We start from the raw sequence: 20,279 nt of genomic DNA, 5'->3' as shown, positions 1-20,279 counted from the left end.
CATGTGAAAGGGACTCAACCCACATCTGTCAGATGAATGACTGGTTGAATGACCCTCCATCATCATCCACATTCCCATCACCACCTCCAGGCACTACAGGCTTCTTATCACCAGGAAGTAGCCATCCTGGGAGAGACTCAGGCAGCTGAGTCCTAGGAACCAAAACTGAGCCGGCAGCCACGTCCCCAACCACCCATACTCTTCAGATCCACAGCAGTGACTTCAGAAACCCTTCCCGCTCTCCCATACTTCTATCACTCTCTCTTTCTGACCTCCACAGTGTGTTAGAGAAATGTGGGGAAAGGAGAGGAAGAATGTGTGTGAGAGAAAGAGCAGATGGGCTGGAGATGGGAATCAGAGAAACCGAGTTGAAGACAGAAAAATGGAGGCAAGAGAGACACAAGAGAAGGAGAATCAACAAAGTGGCCAAGAGAGTGAGAGACACGAGAAAGAAATGAGATGGACAGACACACACACACACGCTCACACACACACACACACACACTCATACACACACATGCACACACACGCTCACACACACACACGCTCACACACACACACGCTCACACACACACATATAAGAGATAGAAAGAGACAGACAGAGCAAGACATTTTGTCAGATAAGGGACAGGCCATGTGCCCACAGTGGAGAAGGAACCGGTTGGCCGGGTGGGTGAGGGACATTCGCGCCAGCCTGCACCCTTGCCCCTTGGATCCCGTGAGGGTCTGCGCCAACCAGCCTGCTGGCTCCAGATACACAGCTGCCTCTCCATCTGCCCCAGAAGCTTCAAAGGCCTTGTCTCTGAGGCTGGACTCCAAGCTGACGGTCAGCACTGCATCGCACGCCTCCTGCAGGGGCCCACCAGCGCCCAGGGCCCGATAGGAGCGGTCACAGGCGGGCAAGGTGAAGAGCAGCGTGTCGTAGGACAGGAAGACCAGCCTCCCCGTCTGTCAGGCCCTGGGCCCACGCCCTGCTCAGCAGGGCAGTCTGCTCAGAGCCGCCCAGGAGCACTGAGTGCATGCACAGCACCACAGCTGGGGGAGAGGCCGGGGCTCACCCTCCAGGCCTTCCCCAAGCTTCTGTGGCCCTGGAGAGCAACGGCAACTTGCAGATCCAGCCGGCCCCCCTTGCTGCCCCTCCCTTCCTCCCACTGCCTCAGTCCGGTGCTTAGTTGCTCAGTCATGTCCGACTTAGCAACCTTATGGACTGTAGCCCGCCAGGCTCCTCTGTCCATGGGGATTCTCCAGGCAACAATACTGCAGTGGGTTGCTATGCCCTCCTCCAGGAGAATCTTCCCAACCCAGGAATCGAACCCAGGTCTCTTATACTGCAGGCGGATTCTTTACCGTCTAAGCCACCAGGGAAGCCTCAGTCTGGGGGAAAGAAGAATTCTCCCTTTATCTGATGCCCCCGCAACAATAACAGCTAAGGCTGATAAATCCGGGTTTAATCTGGTGAAAAAAAATCCCCTCATCTGAGGATAAATTTATATTAATATGTACCTTCCAATCTTCCCACCGAGTAATTCTGATCAAATTTTCACCCTCCCTGTGCCACTGGCTCTGAAAATTGCTAATATTTATTGACATCTTGTAATGTGTTGTCCTAAAGTACTTTAACAAACATTTACTCGTTCAATTAACAACAAAACGAAGAAGTATGTTTAGGACTTCCCTGGTGGTCCAGTGCCAAAGACGCCGTGGTCCCAGTGCGACAGCCCAGGTCCTCATAGGCCACAGCTAAGACCCAGCACTGCCAAATAAACAAATAAAACTAAATATTAAAAAAAGAAGTATGTTCATCATTATCTCTACTCTCAGATGAGTAAACCAAGGCACAGAGAGGTTAAGGAGTTTCCCCAGGATACACAGCTACCAGGGTGATAGAGCCAGTCCTGGAACTCAGGAAGGCTGGCTTCCAACTTATAATCTTTTATATTTTAACATTTTCTAAAATTTTAGATAATTCATATATCATAAAATTCACCTTTTAAAAAGGGTATAACTCAGGAGTTTTATGCATAAGGTTATAAAACCACTGACACTATTTAATTTTAGAACATTTTCATCACCCCAGAAAGAAATCCTATACCCAATACCAGTTCCTCCCTATTTCTCTTTCCTCCTAACCCCAGGCAACCACTAATCTACTTTCTCTCTCTATGAATATGCCTCTTCTGGACATTTCATGTAAATAGAATTGTACAATATGCAGCCTTTTATGTCTGGCCTCTTTCAGTTAGCATAATGTTTTCCAGGCTCACCCATATGATAGCCTGTATTAGTACTTCATTCATTTTTACTGTTGCACAATATTCCATTGTATAAACATTTTGTTTATCCATTTATCATTGGCTTGTAATCTCAACGGTGGATGAGGGCATCCTCAAGGTCTGAGCAGACATGAATACACTCCCCTTGGCCTGTGTAACAGAAACGAAGCCCATGATCATAAAGCAGGCAATTCCATCCCCAAGCATCCAGGACAGAAGAGAATCCTGCCCCAAATAAGGGCCCCATGTAGTTGCCCAAGTAAAGGTTTTTGCATCTTGGGTTCCTGACAAAGGTTGCAACCCCTGCCAAAAAAGGGCCACCACTTGTTTTAGCTGAGGCCAGGTTCCTACTGAAATTGCTTCTCCAGAAAAATCCAGGAATATGGAGCCATCAAGAAAGTCCAAGGGTCTCCATGGTGAGGAGGGATTCCTATCCAGGAATAGGGGGCCTTCGTAAAGAAGACGGAGCCAGGAACCCTGGACTCTGCTGACTCCTAGGTGGCCATGATATGTGGGCTATGGCCTCACCATTTGGGCCCCCAAATAGTGGGTAGGTCCCTGGGAGAAAGATCCACCAGGACTGAATGGAAACAAAACCGGGACTATCTTGGTCCCCTCCCCTCTGCCGTGCTTCTATTTCAGCTTCTCCTTTCTCTTGAGGCGCTTTTCTTCATTTGGCCACAAGGGGAGCTAATCCACACAACAGATCAGATCAGATCAGTCGCTCAGTCATGTCCGACTCTTTGCGACCCCCTGAATCGCAGCACGCCAGGCCTCCCTGTCCATCACCAACTTCCGGAGTTCACTCAGACTCACGTCCATCGAGTCAGTGATGCCATCCAGCCATCTCATCCTCTGTCGTCCCTTCTCCTCCTGCCCCCAATCCCTCCCAGCATCAGAGTCTTTTCCAATGAGTCAACTCTTCGCATGAGGTGGCCAAAGTACTGGAGTTTCAGCTTTAGCATCATTCCTTCCAAAGAAATCCCAGGGCTGATCTCCTTCAGAATGGACTGGTTGGATCTCCTTGCAGTCCAAGGGACTCTCAAGAGTCTTCTCCAACACCACAGTTCTAAAGCATCAATTCTTCGGCGCTCAGCCTTCTTCACAGTCCAACTCTCACATCCATATATGACCACAGGAAAAACAATAGCCTTGACTAGACGGACCTTTGTTGGCAAAGTAATGTCTCTGCTTTTCAATATGCTATCTAGGTTGGTCATAACCTTCCTTCCAAGGAGTAAGCGTCTTTTAATTTCATGGCTGCAGTCACCATCTGTAGTGATTTTGGAGCCCAGAAAAATAAAGTCTGACTGTTTCCACTGTTTCCCCATCTATTTCCCATGAAGTCATGGGACAAGATGCCATGATCTTCGTTTTCTGAATGTTGAGCTTTAAGCCAACTTTTCCCTCTCCACTTTCACTTTCATCAAGAGGCTTTTGAGTTCCTCTTCACTTTCTGCCATAAGGGTGGTGTCATCTGCATATCTGAGGTTATTGATATTTCTCCTGGCAATCTTGATTCCAGCTTGTGTTTCTTCCAGTCCAGCGTTTCTCATGATGTACTCTGCATATAAGTTAAATAAACAAGGTGACAATATACAGCCTTGACGAACTCCTTTTCCTATTTGGAACCAGTCTGTTGTTCCATGTCCAGTTCTAACTGTTGCTTCCTGACCTGCATACAAATTTCTCAAGAGGCAGATCAGGTGGTCTGGTATTCCTATCTCTTTCAAAATTTTCCACAGTTTATTGTGATCCACACAGTCAAAGGCTTTGGCATAGTCAATAAAGCAGAAATAGATGTTTTTCTGGAACTCTCTTGCTTTTTCCATGATCCAGCGGATGTTGGCAATTTGATCTCTGGTTCCTCTGCCCTTTTTAAAACCAGCTTGAACATCAGGAAGTTCACGGTTCACATATTGCTGAAGCCTGGCTTGGAGAATTTTGAGCATTACTTTACTAGCATGTGAGATGAGTGCAATTGTGCAGTAGTTTGAGCATTCTTTGGCATTGCCTTTCTTTGGGATTGGAATGAAAACTGACCTTTTCCAGTTCTGTGGCCACTGCTGAGTTTTCCAAATTTGCTGGCATATTGAGTGCAGCACTTTCACAGCATCATCTTTTAGGATTTGGAATAGCTCAACTGGAATTCTATCACCTCCTCTAGCTTTGTTCATAGTGATGCTTTCTAAGGCCCACTTGACTTCACATTCCAGGATGTCAGGAGGTCAGTGATCACACCATCGTGATTATCTGGGTCATGAAGATCTTTTTTGTACAGTTCTTCTGTGTATTCTTGCCATCTCTTCTTAATATCTTCTGCTTCTGTTAGGTCCATACCATTTCTGTCCTTTATCGAGCCCGTCTTTGCATGAAATGTTCTTTGGTATCTCTGATTTTCTTGAAGAGATCCCTAGTCTTTCCCATTCTGTTGTTTTCCTCTATTTCTTTGCATTGATCGCTGAAGAAGGCTTTCTTGTCTCTTCTTGCTATTCTTTGGAACTCTGCATTCAGATGTTTATATCTTTCCTTTTCTCCTTTGCTTAGGGGAGGTTAAAAAAATCAAACTCCACGTTGATTACAGTCAAGCCCTTTACCTGCAATAGTCCATCTCATTTTCACAACCCCATGAAGTAAGGGCTTTCATTAAAGTCATGTCACTGACAAGGAAACTACAGCACAGAGAGGTTTAGTGACTTGCCTGAGGTCGCACAGCTGGTAGGAAATGGGTCCAGGAGAGGGATCTCGGTAATTTGATATCAGAGAATGTGCACCTAACTACTCTGGCTTCTGGTTACCACCATGGCTGGAACTCAACCCCTACAACAGGGGTGGAACAAGAGTCTACTGAGGTTTCCCCCATGCACTTCCGCCACGCTCCAGCCACACAGAAGAGAACTTGCTCGTCCTCTTAACCCTGCTACCAGGCTACCTCCATTCCTCTGCTCTAGCCGACCTCTCTGTCAGTAGTTCCTCTGCCATCAACTTCCATTTCAGGCCCTCCCCTGGCGTCACTTCCTCTGGGAAGCCCTGCCCACACCCCTGCAGATCATTCCCCCCAGGCTCTGGGCTCCTCTGTTCCCGTATGCACATCTGTCTTCCGCCAGACTGAGCTCACCCTGCTGGTGCCCGGCCAGTTCCTCTCTGTGTCCCCAGAGCCCAGCGAGGATCATGCAAAGTAGTGCTCTGTGACCGTGTTGGAATGCAGTGGGTACAGAGCACTCGACCCTGTGAAATAGGTCTCATTAGCCCATTTCCCCTCCTGTCAAACTGGGCTCATTTGAGGGGTGGTGGGCACATGTGGGCCAGGCCTCCCCCTCCACTTGTCTCTAATTCACTACGGGCCTCACGAGCTCAGAGGCTGCCCACCCTGGCCCTCCTCACTGGCACTGGCCTCGCATTCCAAACAGACAGAACCCAGCGCTTGGTCTTTGTGGCTCTCTGAACTGACACTTTCCCCAGCTGTCTGCCCGCCGTTCTCACCTTCAGCACTTTTATCCTCCCCTAGTCAGTTCCGTTCTTGTCCCTCCCTTTCTATTTCAGTCGCTTCCTCTTTTTTTTGTAATGTTTGTCTTTTTTTTTTTTTAGATTTTAATTAATTTCTATTAGATTCACTTTGTACTATATTTTTTAAAATTCTTTTTTTTGATGCTTGGACTGTGCTCTGAGGAAGCTGGGCATTCAGGTTTCTTGAAAATGGGCCATGACCCAGTTTGAAAAAGCTGGAAGTTTCTGTCTTCCAGAGTGACACTTTCCCCAGCTGTCTGCCATGCCCAGCTACTTACTTTTAGGCCATCCACACTGCAAAGCTGCTTCAGGACCTCCGTGGCCCCCTGCTCCCTGGGTCCCAGAGAGATCACCAGCCCCACAGGCAGCCCGTGTGTCCTGAGAGTCATGGCCACCTGCCGGGTAGTAGCCAGCTAGATGTCCTGGTGGGAGGACACAATGGCCACATGAGCCCAGGCAAAGTGTTTCATGACAGAGAGCAGCATGTGGGCAGCCAAAGGCAAGGTTGGCACCAGCCCACCTCCTCCCCACCAGCCATGTGCAGTCTGCATCCCCACACGCCAAAGGTGCAGGAGAAGCCCCACAGGCAGCCTGTGCCTGAGAGTCCCAGCCTTGGGCCAGCAGGCAAAGTGTTTCATGCAGCTGGGCAGTAACCAGGATTGACAGGGCCCACAAAAGCAGCCATGGTGTTCTTGTGGGCCAGGAATGTGGCCAGGGCACTAGGGCTGTCACAACCCATGGGAAGAACCATGGAAGCCAGGCGTGAGCCCAGCATCAGTGAGGGGTCCTAGTTGGCTCGGTCCACAGCCAGCTGGGCAGCCACACTGGGGAGGGCCTGGGCAAAGATGGAGTCGCAGCCCCAGGGACACAGCACCCCCAGAGTGAAGGTGTCTGTCCCCTAGGCCAGATCAGGGAGGGAGCCAGCCCACAGGAGAGCACCCCAAAGTGGCACAGAGAGAAGTGGCAGGGAAGGGACTGTGCTCAGAAGGCTGAGAGTGGACCCCCACAGGCCCGGGTGGGGTTGGTGGGCCTTTACATGCAGCAGCATCTGAGACCGATCTTCAGGATAAGGCCTTCCCACAGTCCTGGAAAAGAGGGGTAAAGTCAAGGCTTGCTTTCTAGCATTCTCTGCCAGTGTTTCCTGCATGGCTTTGAGGCAGACACCCCTCCTGCCCCCAGAACCTCATCCTCTTCATTGGTAAAAATGAGGGATTCAGATCCTTGATGCCCAAAGACCCCCAGATCTGGGGACCTAAACCTCCTTCCCAGAACAGGCTCACAGTCTGCAATGCTCACACTCAGTCCTAGGCTGGAGTGTGGACTCCGGACTCAGAGCCAGCCAGACCCACTCTCTGTTTCCCATCCTTGTGGCTAGGCCAATCTCTGAAGTTCCTGAGCTTCATTTTTCTCTTCTGTAGAATTCGGATAATGAAACCTACCTTGTGGAGTTGTGATGATTAAATGATGCAAGGTGAGGCATTTAGCACCGTCCCTGGTACTTATATGTTCAATAAATCTTACCTCTTTCAACCTATTATTATTTCTTCCTTCACTCGTCCTCCAAAGCGGGCCAAGTTCTCCCTCTGAACCTCCCCTGCCTCTTACCTCTCAAACCCAGCACCATCCATAGCACTTAACTCTGCAGGACTCCGAGGGCCCCACAGCACAAGCAGCGCCTGGGTCTGGGTAGCATCCCCATTGTGTGTTTGTGGCTCGAGGGGCTACAGTGGGGATGGTCATGGCAGTGAGTAGGTAGGTGAGTAGGCACTTATTAAATGGAATAGTTATCATTATCACCACCACTATCATCACCATCGTTGGATCTCTGAGGGGAGGCAAATGTACCATGGGGTAGAGAGAGTTGGGCAAGGGAGTAAAGGCCTGAGTTTCAGTCCTGCCCCTGCCCCATTCAAAACCTCAGCCTCGCCATCTGTAGAAGACAGTTGCCAGGTGGCCAGCTCTGAGCCCTTCTGGCTTGTGATGCTACATTTCTCCCATCTCAGAGGCTGGTGACTCGGGGAGGGCTGCTCGTCTACCAGTCTCTGAGGGACCCTCTGTACACTCCCTCCTCTTCCGCTGTGATTCTCTAAGTGGTCTCTCTCTTAGCATCTTGCCCCAAGGGACGAACCCCTTGGAGCAGCTAGCTTGTCCTGGGCTCACAAACAGCGAATCATTTTCTGGTGGGAACATAGACATATGCTTCCAATACTGATACAGGCATCTCTCCCTTCAATCTCTACCTCCCAAAGCACCTGTGATCCACTGCTTTGCCTGGTGCTTCTAGAGGCCCTGAGGAGAGATCACTTATCCTCCTTTTGGGCGGGGATGGAGGACTGACTCTGGGCAGGGCAGCGACTCGCCCAAAGGCAAAGGCAAAGCACACCTCAGTCTTGTCCGACTCTCTGCGACCCCATGGACTGCAGCCCACCAGGCTCCTCCGTCCGTGGGGTTCTCCAGGCAAGAGTACTGGAGTGGGTTGCCATTTCCTTCTCCAGGAGATCTTCCCAACCCAGGGATCGAACCTGGGTCTCCCGCATTGCAGGCAGATGTTTTACCGTCTGAGCCACCAGGGAAGCTCAAGCGACTTGCCCAAATTCTCATCAAAAGTTAAGGCTGAGTTGAGACTGGAGCCAGGCTCCCAACTCCTAGTCAAAGACAAAAATCATCTCTTTTATTGAACACTTAGAACATCAGAGCTGAAGAATCCTAGAGATCTAAGCATCTGAAGCAACTCCTCTGTGCACAGACAGGGAACTGGGTACAGAAGGGGTGTGGACTTCTCCATCCCACAAAGCAGCTGCAGGCTCCCCTGGCCATTCAGCCCTGTTGATCCTGCTCAGTGTCATGGAAATCCTGCAGCCAGTGGCCTGTAGGGGGTCACAGAAGGCTTAGGTCCTTAGCGAGGCCAGCCTCTGGCCAAGGCAGAAGCTGACTTTAGCCCCAGCTCCACCTCTGACTCATGAGATAGAATTCACATCCTTTTCTGTACCATCTGTACAGGGAGGGCTTAATTAGATATTTAGGTCTCCAAAGATCCTTCATCTCCAATGTTTTAGTTGTCAGTAGAAACCAGGAAACAGGTGACTTTCATCTCTGAAGGTGGCCGCATCCCCTCTCCAGCCCTTCCCCCAGGAATGTGTGAGCTGCCAGTGCTCCCACCTCTAACACAATAGGTTCATGTACCACCCTCCTAGGGGAGACCATTTGTAGTTTTAGTCTCAAGGAAGTGGACACCAAGGATTAGCCACAGACAGTGTGGCTCATAGAGCCAAGTGTATGAAGCTAGTAAACTCCATACTACCATAACCTAAAAAGATGAAGCTACCTTTAGCTACATTAACAGACAAGTGACCAACATATTCCAGGGAAGAGGGGTGGGTGATTCCTGTCAAAGCCGGGGTTTCTTAGACCCCAGTATCCAAAGGTCACCCTCCTGCCTCCCAACCTGGTCTTTCTTGCCTTCATTCAGGGAAACTTCCCCAAAGACCCACCTGCCATGCTGTGCTGTTGGGCATGACTCACTGTCTCTTTGCAGATCCTGAGTCTCTTGAATGAGATCCTCAGATGTCAAGCTCTCCAAGCAGACTCTGTCCTAGGACACCACCTCACCCCCACCCCTACCCCGAATCCCCTCCATTCCCACCTTGGCCTGCACAGTCACACAGTCATCACTCTTGCTTCCTGTCATCTTTCCAAGACTTCTGCCAGTGGAGAGGGCCTCATATATGGTTCATTCCCTCCTGTTCCCCTCAGGGGCTTGAAGAAGTCACTTGGAAAATTCGATCTGCTCAGACCCTAGGGCTCTGGGGAGCCAAGCACAGAAAGGAAGGAGGGAATGCAGGAGAGAGGACGTGAGGGAGGGAGGTACGGAAGGAAGCAAGGAGGTAGGGAGGATGTCTTCAGCACTCCGGACAGCTCCACACCTGGCCAGGACTCCCAGGAGGGAAAAAGGATGGGTGAGCCCTACAGAAACTGGTCTTATTGAGCATCCACCACGTGCCAAGCCCTGTACTGGGCACTATTTGCACAACGCACTGAGACAGGTATTATCATTATTATTTCTACTTTATATATAAGGAAAGGACAGCCTGGAGAGTTAATTTGACCAAGGGCACAGAGCTAGTAAGTGGTAGGGCTGCCTATGGGTCCAGGTTTCTGCTCATCATACCACATGGATTCTTTGGGAATTATAATAGAGGTTGTTCTATCTTCTGTTTTAATGTGGACCTTATGTGGAGATTCTTTACCAACTGAGCTATCAGAGAAGTCCTTGAGAATCTCCACATAAGGTCCACATTAAAAGAGAAGACAGAAAAACCTCTATTATAATTCGGGGCTTCCCTCATAACTCAGTTAGTAAAGAATCCACCTGCAAAGCAGGAGACCAGGGTTCGATTCCTGGGTCAGGAAGATCCCCTGGAGAAGGGATAGGCTACCCACTCCAGTATTCTTGGGCTTCCCTTGTGGCTCAGCTGGTAAAGAATCTGCCTGCAGTATGGGAGACATGGGTTTAATCTCTGGGTTGGAAAGATCCCCTGGAGAAGGGAAAGGCTACCCACTCCAGTATTCTGGCCTGGAGAATTCCATGGACTATACATGGAGTCGCAAACAGTCGGACACAACTGAACAACTTTTACTTTCACTTATGTGGAGATAGACACCAGAATCCAATGGACTTTTAGCCCTTCCTTTGCCACCTGCTTTCTCCTACCAAGGCAAAGTTGACCTTTATTAAGTACACCAAGTGTCTACCTTGTGCTAGGGATTGAACATACCCAATACAACCTCTCTGGGCTGTATATGGTGGGATGCTCAGTGATGTTGATTTCCCTAGTGCCCATCCATTCTTCTTTCCTCTCGGGAGTGTCCCAGAAATCATTGTTTCTGACGGTTAAGTGCTGCCATCTACCTGGCCTCCTGTTATCCACACCACCATCCCCCCCGCCCCATGGCCATCTCTGGCCTACAAAGGACAACCAACATAGAGGTCTTCAAGGATGGGGAGTCCTGTGAATGCATTCCTTAATTCTTGAGTAAAAAGAGTGTCCTCCATGGAGAAGAAAATGGCAATCCACTCCAGTATTCTTGCCTGGGAAATCCCATGGACAGAGGAGCTGGTGAGCTACAGTCCATGGGGTCGCAAAAGAGTCAGACACAACTTAGCAAGTAAACAGCAACAACAATGCTGAAATGTTTAGGAGTGAAGTGTACTGATGATGAAAATTTCTTTGAAATGTATTAGAAAATTAAATGGACTAGTAGAAAGATGGATGATTAGTGATAAAGAATAGTAAAGAATAGAACAGTAAAATGATCATAGATAGAATCTAGGTGATAAGCATACAGATGTTAGCTGAAAAATTTTTTCAAGTTGATATCTGTAACTTTAAAAGTAAAATCTTGGGAGGAAACAAGAAAGAGAAGCAAGCTGGATATTGCCTAGACAAAACATGAATAACCACTTTAACGTATACAATTAGATGACTTTAGTGCATTCAAAATGTTGTACAGCCACCACCTCTTTCCAGTTTCAAAACTTCATCACCAGTGGCATTTTGATAAAGTTACATTTATTCCTAAGTATTTTAATCTTTTTAATGCTATTGTAAATGGAATTGTTTTCTCAATTATCCTTCTGGTTTGTTCATTGCTAGTATATAGAAATGCAACTATTTTTGTTTGTTGATTTTATCTTGAAACTTTGCTGAATTCATTTATTAGCTCTAACTTTGTGTGTGTGGGGGTAATCTTTAGGTTTTTCTAGATATGAGATCATATCATCTCTGAACAGAGATAATTTTACATCTTCCTTTCTAATTTGAATGTCTTATTTCTTTTTCTTGCCTACTCACTCTGGCTAGAACCACTAAGATATTATTGACTAGAAGTGGCAAAATGGTTATTGTTCCTAATTCTAGGGGGAAAGCTTTCAGTCTTTCACCATTGAATATGTTTGCTGTTAGTTATGGGTTTTTTATATATGGCCTTTATCATAGTAAGCTTCCTTCTATTTCTAGCGTTAAGTGTTTTTATCGTGAAAGGGTGTGGGATTTTGTCCAATTCTTTTACTGCATCAACTGAGGTGATTTTGGTTTTATTTTTTTTCCCTTAATTCTGTGGTGATATATCATGATGATTAATTTTTGTCTGTTGACCCACTCTTTAATACCAGGAATAAATCCCACTTGGTCATAGTATATAACACTTTTAAAGGGTTTGCTTTTAAATCAAGCCTTGGTTTGCTCATATTTTGTTCAGAGTTATGATGTCAATATTCATAAAGGTATTTGTCATTTTATTTTAGTGTCTTTGCCTGACTTTGCTATCAGTGTAAAAGTTTTCAAAATATATTTGGGATGCAAATTCCTTTTCAGATCTATGAATTGCTCCCATTTTGTGGATTGTTTTCTCACTGTCTTCACAGTGTCCTTTGAAGCACAAGGTGGTTTTTAGTATTTTTTTTTGGCCAAGCTGCCTGGCATGTGGGATCTTAGTTCCCCGACCGGGGACAGAACCCAGGCCACACCAGTGAAAGTACAAGTCCTAGCCGCTGGCCCCCAGGAAACCCCCCAAAAGTTTTGATTTTGATGGAATCAGGTTTTTTCTTTTATCACTTGTGCTTTTGGTGTCATAGCTGAGTAACCATCACCTAATCCAAGATCACAAACAATATGCTTATGTTTTAAGTTTGATACCTTTAGCTATTGCATTTAGTTCTATGGTTCATTTTGAATTAATTTTTTATATGATTAAAGGTAAAGGTCCAACTTCTTTCTAAAAAAAAAAAAGAGAGTGAGAGAGAGAGTCCTCTGGCTTCTCCTAGGGGTATGGGCAGGTTGCATATAATAGATCTACTTCAGTGTGCCCACTTCCCTGAGGCCTCAGACTCTCCTACACAGTACTCCAAGGAAGTTCTGGACTCCTTCAGTGAGGCCATCATTGTTTCCAGGCTTCAGTTAGTCAAATGATTAAAACCACTCCTAGGTGATTAAGTCAAATTATTAAATTCCATACCCTAGACTAGGGCACCCATGTCAGTGAATGTGGCCCAGTCGAATCCTAGTTCTTCCCCTTGGTCTAACGCCTTTGGAATCCACTCCCGCAGGCTCTGGCTGATACAGATGGACAGAATCTTAGGAGTATTTCACTATCTAGATGATCTTCTCATAGTTCAGGTTTTGCACTTCACCTCCAGGCTACACTGGGACTGAGCACTGGTCATGGGCTTGTAGGCAATGAAGCTGATGAGAGTGTTCTGCAGAGCATAGCTATTAACTTACAGAGTTACTGCTCCCAGGGGGACCGCTGAAAGGCTTTCATGGAGAGGAGGGGCTGCCTCTGCTGGTGAAGGAGGTTTAGGGGAGTCAGCAGATCAAAATTCTCAGCCCCACCCATGTCTCCCCAAGTCTCCACCTTCTGTCTTGGAGTCCCAGTCTTTCCCTATTAGTGTCCCTCCTTCAATATAAGAGATTTGGGGCAGAGATTCAGCAACCTTGCAACTTTTGTCATCAGACCCCAAGTGTGGTTCTCAGTTAGACCTTCTTAGCACTCACAGGACATGAGGGACTCCTTCAAGTTCTCATGGACAGCTTCTGTTGTTCACACACATTTTCAATTTTATGATCATAATTTTTAATTTATTGCATATATATATGTGTGTGTGTATATATACACGTACATTCTCTCTCTCTCTCTCTCTCTCTCTCACTCTCTCTCTCTGGGCTATAGGAAGAAGCCAAGTGCCTCCTCTGTCTTTATAACCAGTACTGTTGCCACCGAGCAAAGCACCACAGCCATTTGCTATGCCGAAGTATGGCCTTCCAACCTGCACTGAGTCCCCTGCTACTACCCGTTGATCAACTGAGTAACTGTGCTAACTGTGCTACTACTAGATGCCATGAATTACTTGCATCCTGGTTCCCCCAGCAGGAGATTATCCCCATGTTGCTCAAATACAGTGAAAGTGAAGTCTCTCAGTCGTGTCTGACTCTTTGCGATCCCCACGGACTGTAGCCTACCAGGCTCCTCAGTCCATGGAAATTTTCCAGGCAAGAGTACTGGAGTGGGTTGCCATTTCCTTCTCCAGGGGATCTTCCCAACCCAGGGATCAAACCCAGGTCTCGCACCTTGCAGGCAGATGCTTTACTGTCTGAGCCACCAGGGAAGCCCTGCTCAAATACAGGACCAACCCAATTCCAGAATCCTATTTGGAGGATCAGGTTCCTAAGGCCACTCCTGGCACCAGACAGAGTCCCAGCAAGAAACTGAGGGCAGACTCAAATTACGATAACTCTGAGGGGGTTGGGAGCGTTGGGGGAGTTGTTTACAAAGGCCTGTCCTAAAGGTGGGAGCAGAGGTATCTAAAGAATATTGCAGCAACTTGAGAGCAATGGTAGCAGAACTATTGTCTCCCCAGGCCCAAAGAGATGAGGAAAAGAGTATTCTGGAGCCCAGAAGGCAGCTGACTCTCTTGAAAGCTGAAAGGACACATCCAGACTACGGTGTCCCTACAGGGAGGAATCCAGGGAAGTGGAAACCCCATCTCACGTGTCTTACTCTCTGACTGCCGCTAGGGCTTCTCATGGGCCAAACCCAACCAGAGTCCAGACTCTCTCCAGGGATGCTAGATGTTTCTCTGCCCCCTGGAGAAACAGAAGCTCTTAGTGAAGAAGGAGACTTAAGTTGCTTCTGTGCCACCTCTCAGACAGGACAGGAACTCCACGTACCTCCAACCACGTTTGCACACCTCCACTCATTATTGGCCACTCACTGCTCCTTGGGCCGCTGCCCTGCTGTGAGCCACTCAGCTGCTAAATCTCCTGTCCTGTTGCACTGAGAAACCCATGTCCCTCTGACTTCCACTTCCCTGTTCTACACTCTCTGCCAACAGGGCAAGCCTGCCCCCTCTGGTGGTCATCAAATCCAGGCAGTCAAGTTGTTCAGTAGATAAGTTCTGTCTGACTCTTTGTGACCCCTTGGACTGCAGCATGCCAGGCTTCCTTGTCCTTCACTATATCCTGGAGACAGTCAAACACAAAATACTGGTAAATATCATCCACAGAGCCTTTGCAACAACTCGAGATAGTCATAATAGCAAGCACGTTATGCTCAGGACCATGGGTGTCTGGCATATAATGATTCATTGCATCATCATGTTCCTATGAAATAGGACAGGCCTTCCCTGTCTTGTTCATTTCTGGGTCCTTAAAACTCTCCCCGGCACTTATTAGATATGCAATAAGTATGTGTTGTATCACTATCGCCATTTTGCTGCTGCAGGTCACAAAGCTCAAAGAGGCAGAGCTGGGACTTAGAACCAGGTGATGAAGCTCCAGACCCTATGCCCTCAACCCCAGAATGTGCAGCTTTTTTTTTTGTAATATAATGTCAAGGATTTCCTCATCTTTATTTTCCCCAAGAAAGCATCTCCAAAGCCTTTCACATTTCTCCCATAGGCAATGACACGAAATGACATAAAGGGCACTTAGGTGGCACTGTGGTATATTCTCACTTCATTTAAGCCTCTTTATAACTTCACAGTGTAAAGCTTGAAGGGGCAGATGCCTCTTCAGTCTGATTCATTGCTGCAGCCCCAAAGCCAAGACTGGCACAGAGCATATGCACGTTGAATATCAGTTGGGTGAGTTAACTTCACAGAGAAGGAATTGAGGTTCATAAAGCTTAATATACCTGCTGAGGGTGATGCTTCCAGACATTGGTGAAACTGAGATGGTTGGAGGTGGGTGCATGGGTGGATGGGTAGAAGATGGGTGGATGGGTAGAAGATGGGTGGATGGATGAATGGAAAAAAATGCCATTTTGGAAAAGATGTTAATTTAACAGTGTAGACTTGGACTGGTCTTCCAGTCTTTATCCAGCAGAGGGCACCAAGGCTCCAATAATTGGCTTAGACAATACTTTGGCCACCTGATGGGAAGAACTGACTCATTGGAAAAGACCCTGATGCTGGGAAAGATTGAAGGCAGGAGGAGAAGGGGATGACAGAAGATAAGGTGGATGGATGGCATCACCAACTCAATGGACATGAGTGTGAGCAAGCTCCAGGAGTTGGTGATGGACAGGGAAGCCTGGCGTGCTGCAGTCCATGGAGTCGCAGAGTCGGACATGCCTGAGCAACTGAACTGAACTGAATGGAAAGCTTCCTGGCAATAAAAAGCCTCTTGTGGGGTCGGGGTGGGGGTGAACTGTAGCCAGCCCTGGTCGTGGTCTGTACATCTTGGCAGCTCTGGCAGGTGAAAGAACAGAAGACCAGGTCAGAGACCATGGGGTTCGGGGTGAAGCTCTAAGCGCACAGGCTTAGAGACAAACCCTCACACCCGCATCCAGTAATAACGGGCCTTGGGGAGAACACTTCACACACAAGAGCCCAGTTGCCTTTTGTGAACTTGGGAAATAAGTATACCTTTTAGATTTGTCATGAGGATTAAATGAGGTATAGCAGAGAGTGCTCAGTATGCTGGACACCCTCAACACTTACAAAGAATGTGTTCATTGCCCAGAATGGTTGTTTCACTTACTCATGGCCACCCAGCAAGTATGAAATGGGAAAAAACATGATCTTTAAGGACCTTGGGCTTCCCTGGTGGCTCAGAGAGTAAAGAATGTGCCTGCAGTGCAGGAGACCCAGATTCAATCCTGGGTCAGGAAGACCCCCTGGAGGAGGACATGGCAACCCACTCCAGTATTCTTGGCCTGAGAATCCCATGGACAGAGGAGCCTGGCCGGCTACTGTCCATGGGGTCACAAAGAGTCTGATATGACTGAGCAACTAACACCAAGGACCCTGATGTGACTAGAGAAATTTCTGTTAGGATCAATGTGGTTCTGGGGGATGGAGACAGTTCCAGTTGAAAGTGGAAGTCTTGAGGGTGGAAGCTGCTCTGAGGCTGAGGAAGATTCTTAGAGACAAGGGCTGAGTTAAGTGAACTGATATTGCCACCTGGGGTGGCATACCAAATAACCACTTACCAGCCTGCCCAGGAACTCCTGGTGCACCTCTGTAATGCAGGAAATTGACATTTTAACGTGGAACTTGACTCGCATCTCCTCAGGCTGCTGGGTGTAAATGTGCCATCTGTTTCAGAAGGCTGACTTTTTCCCTAGGCATTTATTTTATGTGTTGTTGTCATTTGTGATCCTTGCCAGGGATTTATCACAGGGACCAGGCCTGGCTTGAATTACCCTGGAATGAGCTTGTCAGCTGGCGGCAACCTGCAGAAAGCCAAGACCTTAAAAAAATGAACAGAAAACCAATGTCGTGTTTCGCTGGAGCAAGTGGAGAGTTCTGCATGGAGCACAAAAGAGTGAGAGGTCTTTGATCATGAACTGGTCCCCTGACCCTGATCCTGAGGAGGAAGGTCTAAAGCAGTGCTCCTGTTTTAGAAAGTGACTTGTAAAGGGTGCGGCTTCCTTGAGACTGGACGAGGACCCCAAGGAGAAGAGGGGGTGATTTATTTGCCTTTTTCCTTCCGGTAAGGCAGTATCTAGAACCTGCCAAGATGCTGCAGGCCAGTGTAGACTTGAGTGGGGCCATACTGAGAGAGTCAGTTCCTAGGTAGGTTGATAAGAAGTCTGGAGTCCCAAGAAGGAAACAGGGGTCTGGAATTCTTAAGGAAGAGGAAAAGACAAACCTTTGTTTCTACATTGCTTTGTCTTAGTCAATATAGCAATGTATCTTGCTTGAGGACATGTTTCTTCCTAAGACCCTTTTGACTAATCCTACCAGACCACCTGATCTGCCTCTTGAGAAATCTGTATGCAGGTCAGGAAGCAACAGTTAGAACTGGACATGGAACAACAGACTGGTTCCAAATAGGAAAAGGAGTTCGTCAAGGCTGTATATTGTCACCCTGCTTATTTAACTTATATGCAGAGTACATCAGGAGAAACGCTGGACTGGAAGAAACACAAGCTGGAATCAAGATTGCCAGGAGAAATATCAATAACCTCAGATATGCAGATGACACCACCCTTATGGCAGAAAGTGAAGAGGAACTCAAAAGCCTCTTGATGAAAGTGAAAGTGGAGAGGGAAAAGTTGGCTTAAAGCTCAACATTCAGAAAACGAAGATCATGGCATCTTGTCCCATGACTTCATGGGAAATAGATGGGGAAACAGTGGAAACAGTGTCAGACTTTACTTTTCTGGGCTCCAAGATCACTACAGATGGTGACTGCAGCCATGAAATTAAAAGACGCTTACTCCTTGGAAGGAAGGTTATGACCAACCTAGACAGCATATTGAAAAGCAGAGACATTACCTTGCCAACAAAGGTTCATCTAGTCAAGGCTATGGTTTTTCCTGTGGTCATGTATGGATGTGAGAGTTGGACTGTGAAGAAGGCTGAGCGCTGAAGAATTGATGTTTTTGAACTGTGGTGTTGGAGAAGACTCTTGAGAGTCCCTTGGACTGCAAGGAGATCCAACCAGTCCATTCTGAAGGAGATCAGCCCTGGGATTTCTTTGGAAGGAATGATGCTGAAGCTGAAACTCCAGTACTTTGGCCACCTCATGCGAAGAGTTGACTCATTGGAAAAGACTCTGATGCTGGGAGGGATTGGGGGCAGGAGGAGAAGGGGATGCCAGAGGATGAGATGGCTGGATGGCATCACTGACTCGATGGACGTGAGTCTGAGTGAACTCCGGGAGTTGGTGATGGACAGGGAGGCCTGGCGTGCTGCGATTCATGGGGTCACAAAGAGTCAGACACGACTGAGCGACTGACCTGATCTGATCTGATCATCTTAAAATGCAAACTGTGGGAGTGAGTCTGGTAAGATCTTTCTATTGTTAGTTCTAATCCCGTTATCTTAAAATGTAAATTGTGGGAGTGGGTCTGGTAAGACCTTTACAACCTTGAGACATTCTTTCGATTTACTGTAATAACCAATTGAAAAAAGTATATAAAGTCCTTGCTAAAACTAGCAAGGGGGGCACACTCCATCCCCCTTCTGATGTCTATGTCAGAAACTTTCTCTGTCCTATTTTACTTTAATAAAACTCTGCTACACAAAAGCTCTTGAGTGATCAAAACTGCTCCCTAGTCCCGAAGCTAAATCTTCCTTGGAGATCATGAATCCAACATCTTTCACTGTAAGCTGTCAATACCCACCCTGGTCTAAACCCACTTCTGCAGCCTCTATAGCTGCTCCCAGGATGAGTGACAGGCTCTGCCACCTGAGGGTCTGCCTCTTTCACCAGCAGCTCAGGGCCCCACTCCTCATCCTGGCTCGTGCAGGATCTTTGCATTTGTCCTTGATAAAGCTCCTCCCATTCATGAATCCATCTTGTTCAGATTCAACCCTTCATCTATCTGTGACTTCAGCTTTTCCTGAGCCCCTACTCTATGTCAGCTCTGTCCTTGGTACCAGGGGAATCTAGGCTACTAAGTCAGGGCCTTTGCTGTAACCTAGTGGGGGAGGCAGAGGTTTGCAACCTAGTGGAGGGTGTGTGTGGAGATGGGTACAGAAACCCACTCCATTATTCTTGCCTAGAGAATCCCGTGGGCAGAGGAGACTGGTGGGCCACAGTCCATGGGGTCCCACAGAGTCAGAGATGACTGAAGCAACTGAGCATGCATGCATGCGAAGGGTGTATCATAGGGAAGAACAAATCTGACTCCATATTAGATCTGTTTCTTTGACTTGAACCTTGTATTCCATTGCTCTTGCTTCAAATGAATACAGCCTGAAATAAGCAGGACAGCCCATTCTCAAGGCTCTGACCTTTAAATGTAAAGCACTTTCCCATTCATGTAGAAACAGAAAGTTGTAGTACAGAGAATAACATTTGTCTTGTTGTGGTTTACAGGAACATCATGACCTGACCTTCACGGAGAGCTGAGAACAGAGAATTCTGGCACCAAGACGTTTGCAACAACCAACCAAGCCCCTCCCTCACCTTGCCTTTAAAAGTGCTTTGCTGAAACCTTTCAAGGAGTTCAGGGTCTCAGGGGTGTGACCCAGCCGTTCTCCTTGCATGCTGCTGCTGCTGCTGCTAAGTCGCTTCAGTCGTGTCCGACTCTGTGCGACCCAATGGATGGCAGCCCACCAGGCTCCCCTGTCCCTGGGATTCTCCAGGCAAGAACACTGGAGTGCGTTGCCATTTTCTTCTCCAATGCATGAAAGTGAAAAGTGAAAGTGAAGTCGCTCAGTCATGTCCGGCTCTTTGCGACCCCATGGACTGTAGCCTCCCAGGCTCCTCCGTCCATGGGATTTTCCAGGCAAGAGTACTGGAGTGGGGTGCCATTGCCTTCTCCGTCTCCTTGCATGGCCCTGCAATATACTTTTCCCTCCTCTAAACTCTGATGTTTCAGGTTGTTTGCCCTCACTGTGCTTCAGGCACACAAACTTGTGTGTGGTAACAAGTGGAGGCACAAAAGGAGGTGGAAACAACCCTCTCTGGTATGGATCCCATGGTCTGGTGAATCTCAGCCCCTCTCTTTGTGGCACGTGTGCAGGTTGACCCCAATCTCCAGCAA

General features: G+C 47.6%; 1 pseudogene; it reads right to left on the bottom strand.

The window, feature by feature from the left end:
• LOC102267198 (guanylate cyclase D-like) overlaps positions 1 to 19,779 on the bottom strand; it is a 54,847-nt pseudogene extending 35,068 nt beyond the window's left edge.
• Between the last annotated feature and the right edge of the window lie 500 nt (positions 19,780 to 20,279).

The sequence above is a fragment of the Bos mutus genome, chromosome 15 (genome assembly GCF_027580195.1).
Source record: "Bos mutus isolate GX-2022 chromosome 15, NWIPB_WYAK_1.1, whole genome shotgun sequence".
NCBI classification, from domain to species: domain Eukaryota; kingdom Metazoa; phylum Chordata; class Mammalia; order Artiodactyla; family Bovidae; genus Bos; species Bos mutus.
The sequence above is the reverse complement of the archived record's forward strand: the minus strand, read 5'-3'. Positions and strand labels throughout refer to the sequence as shown.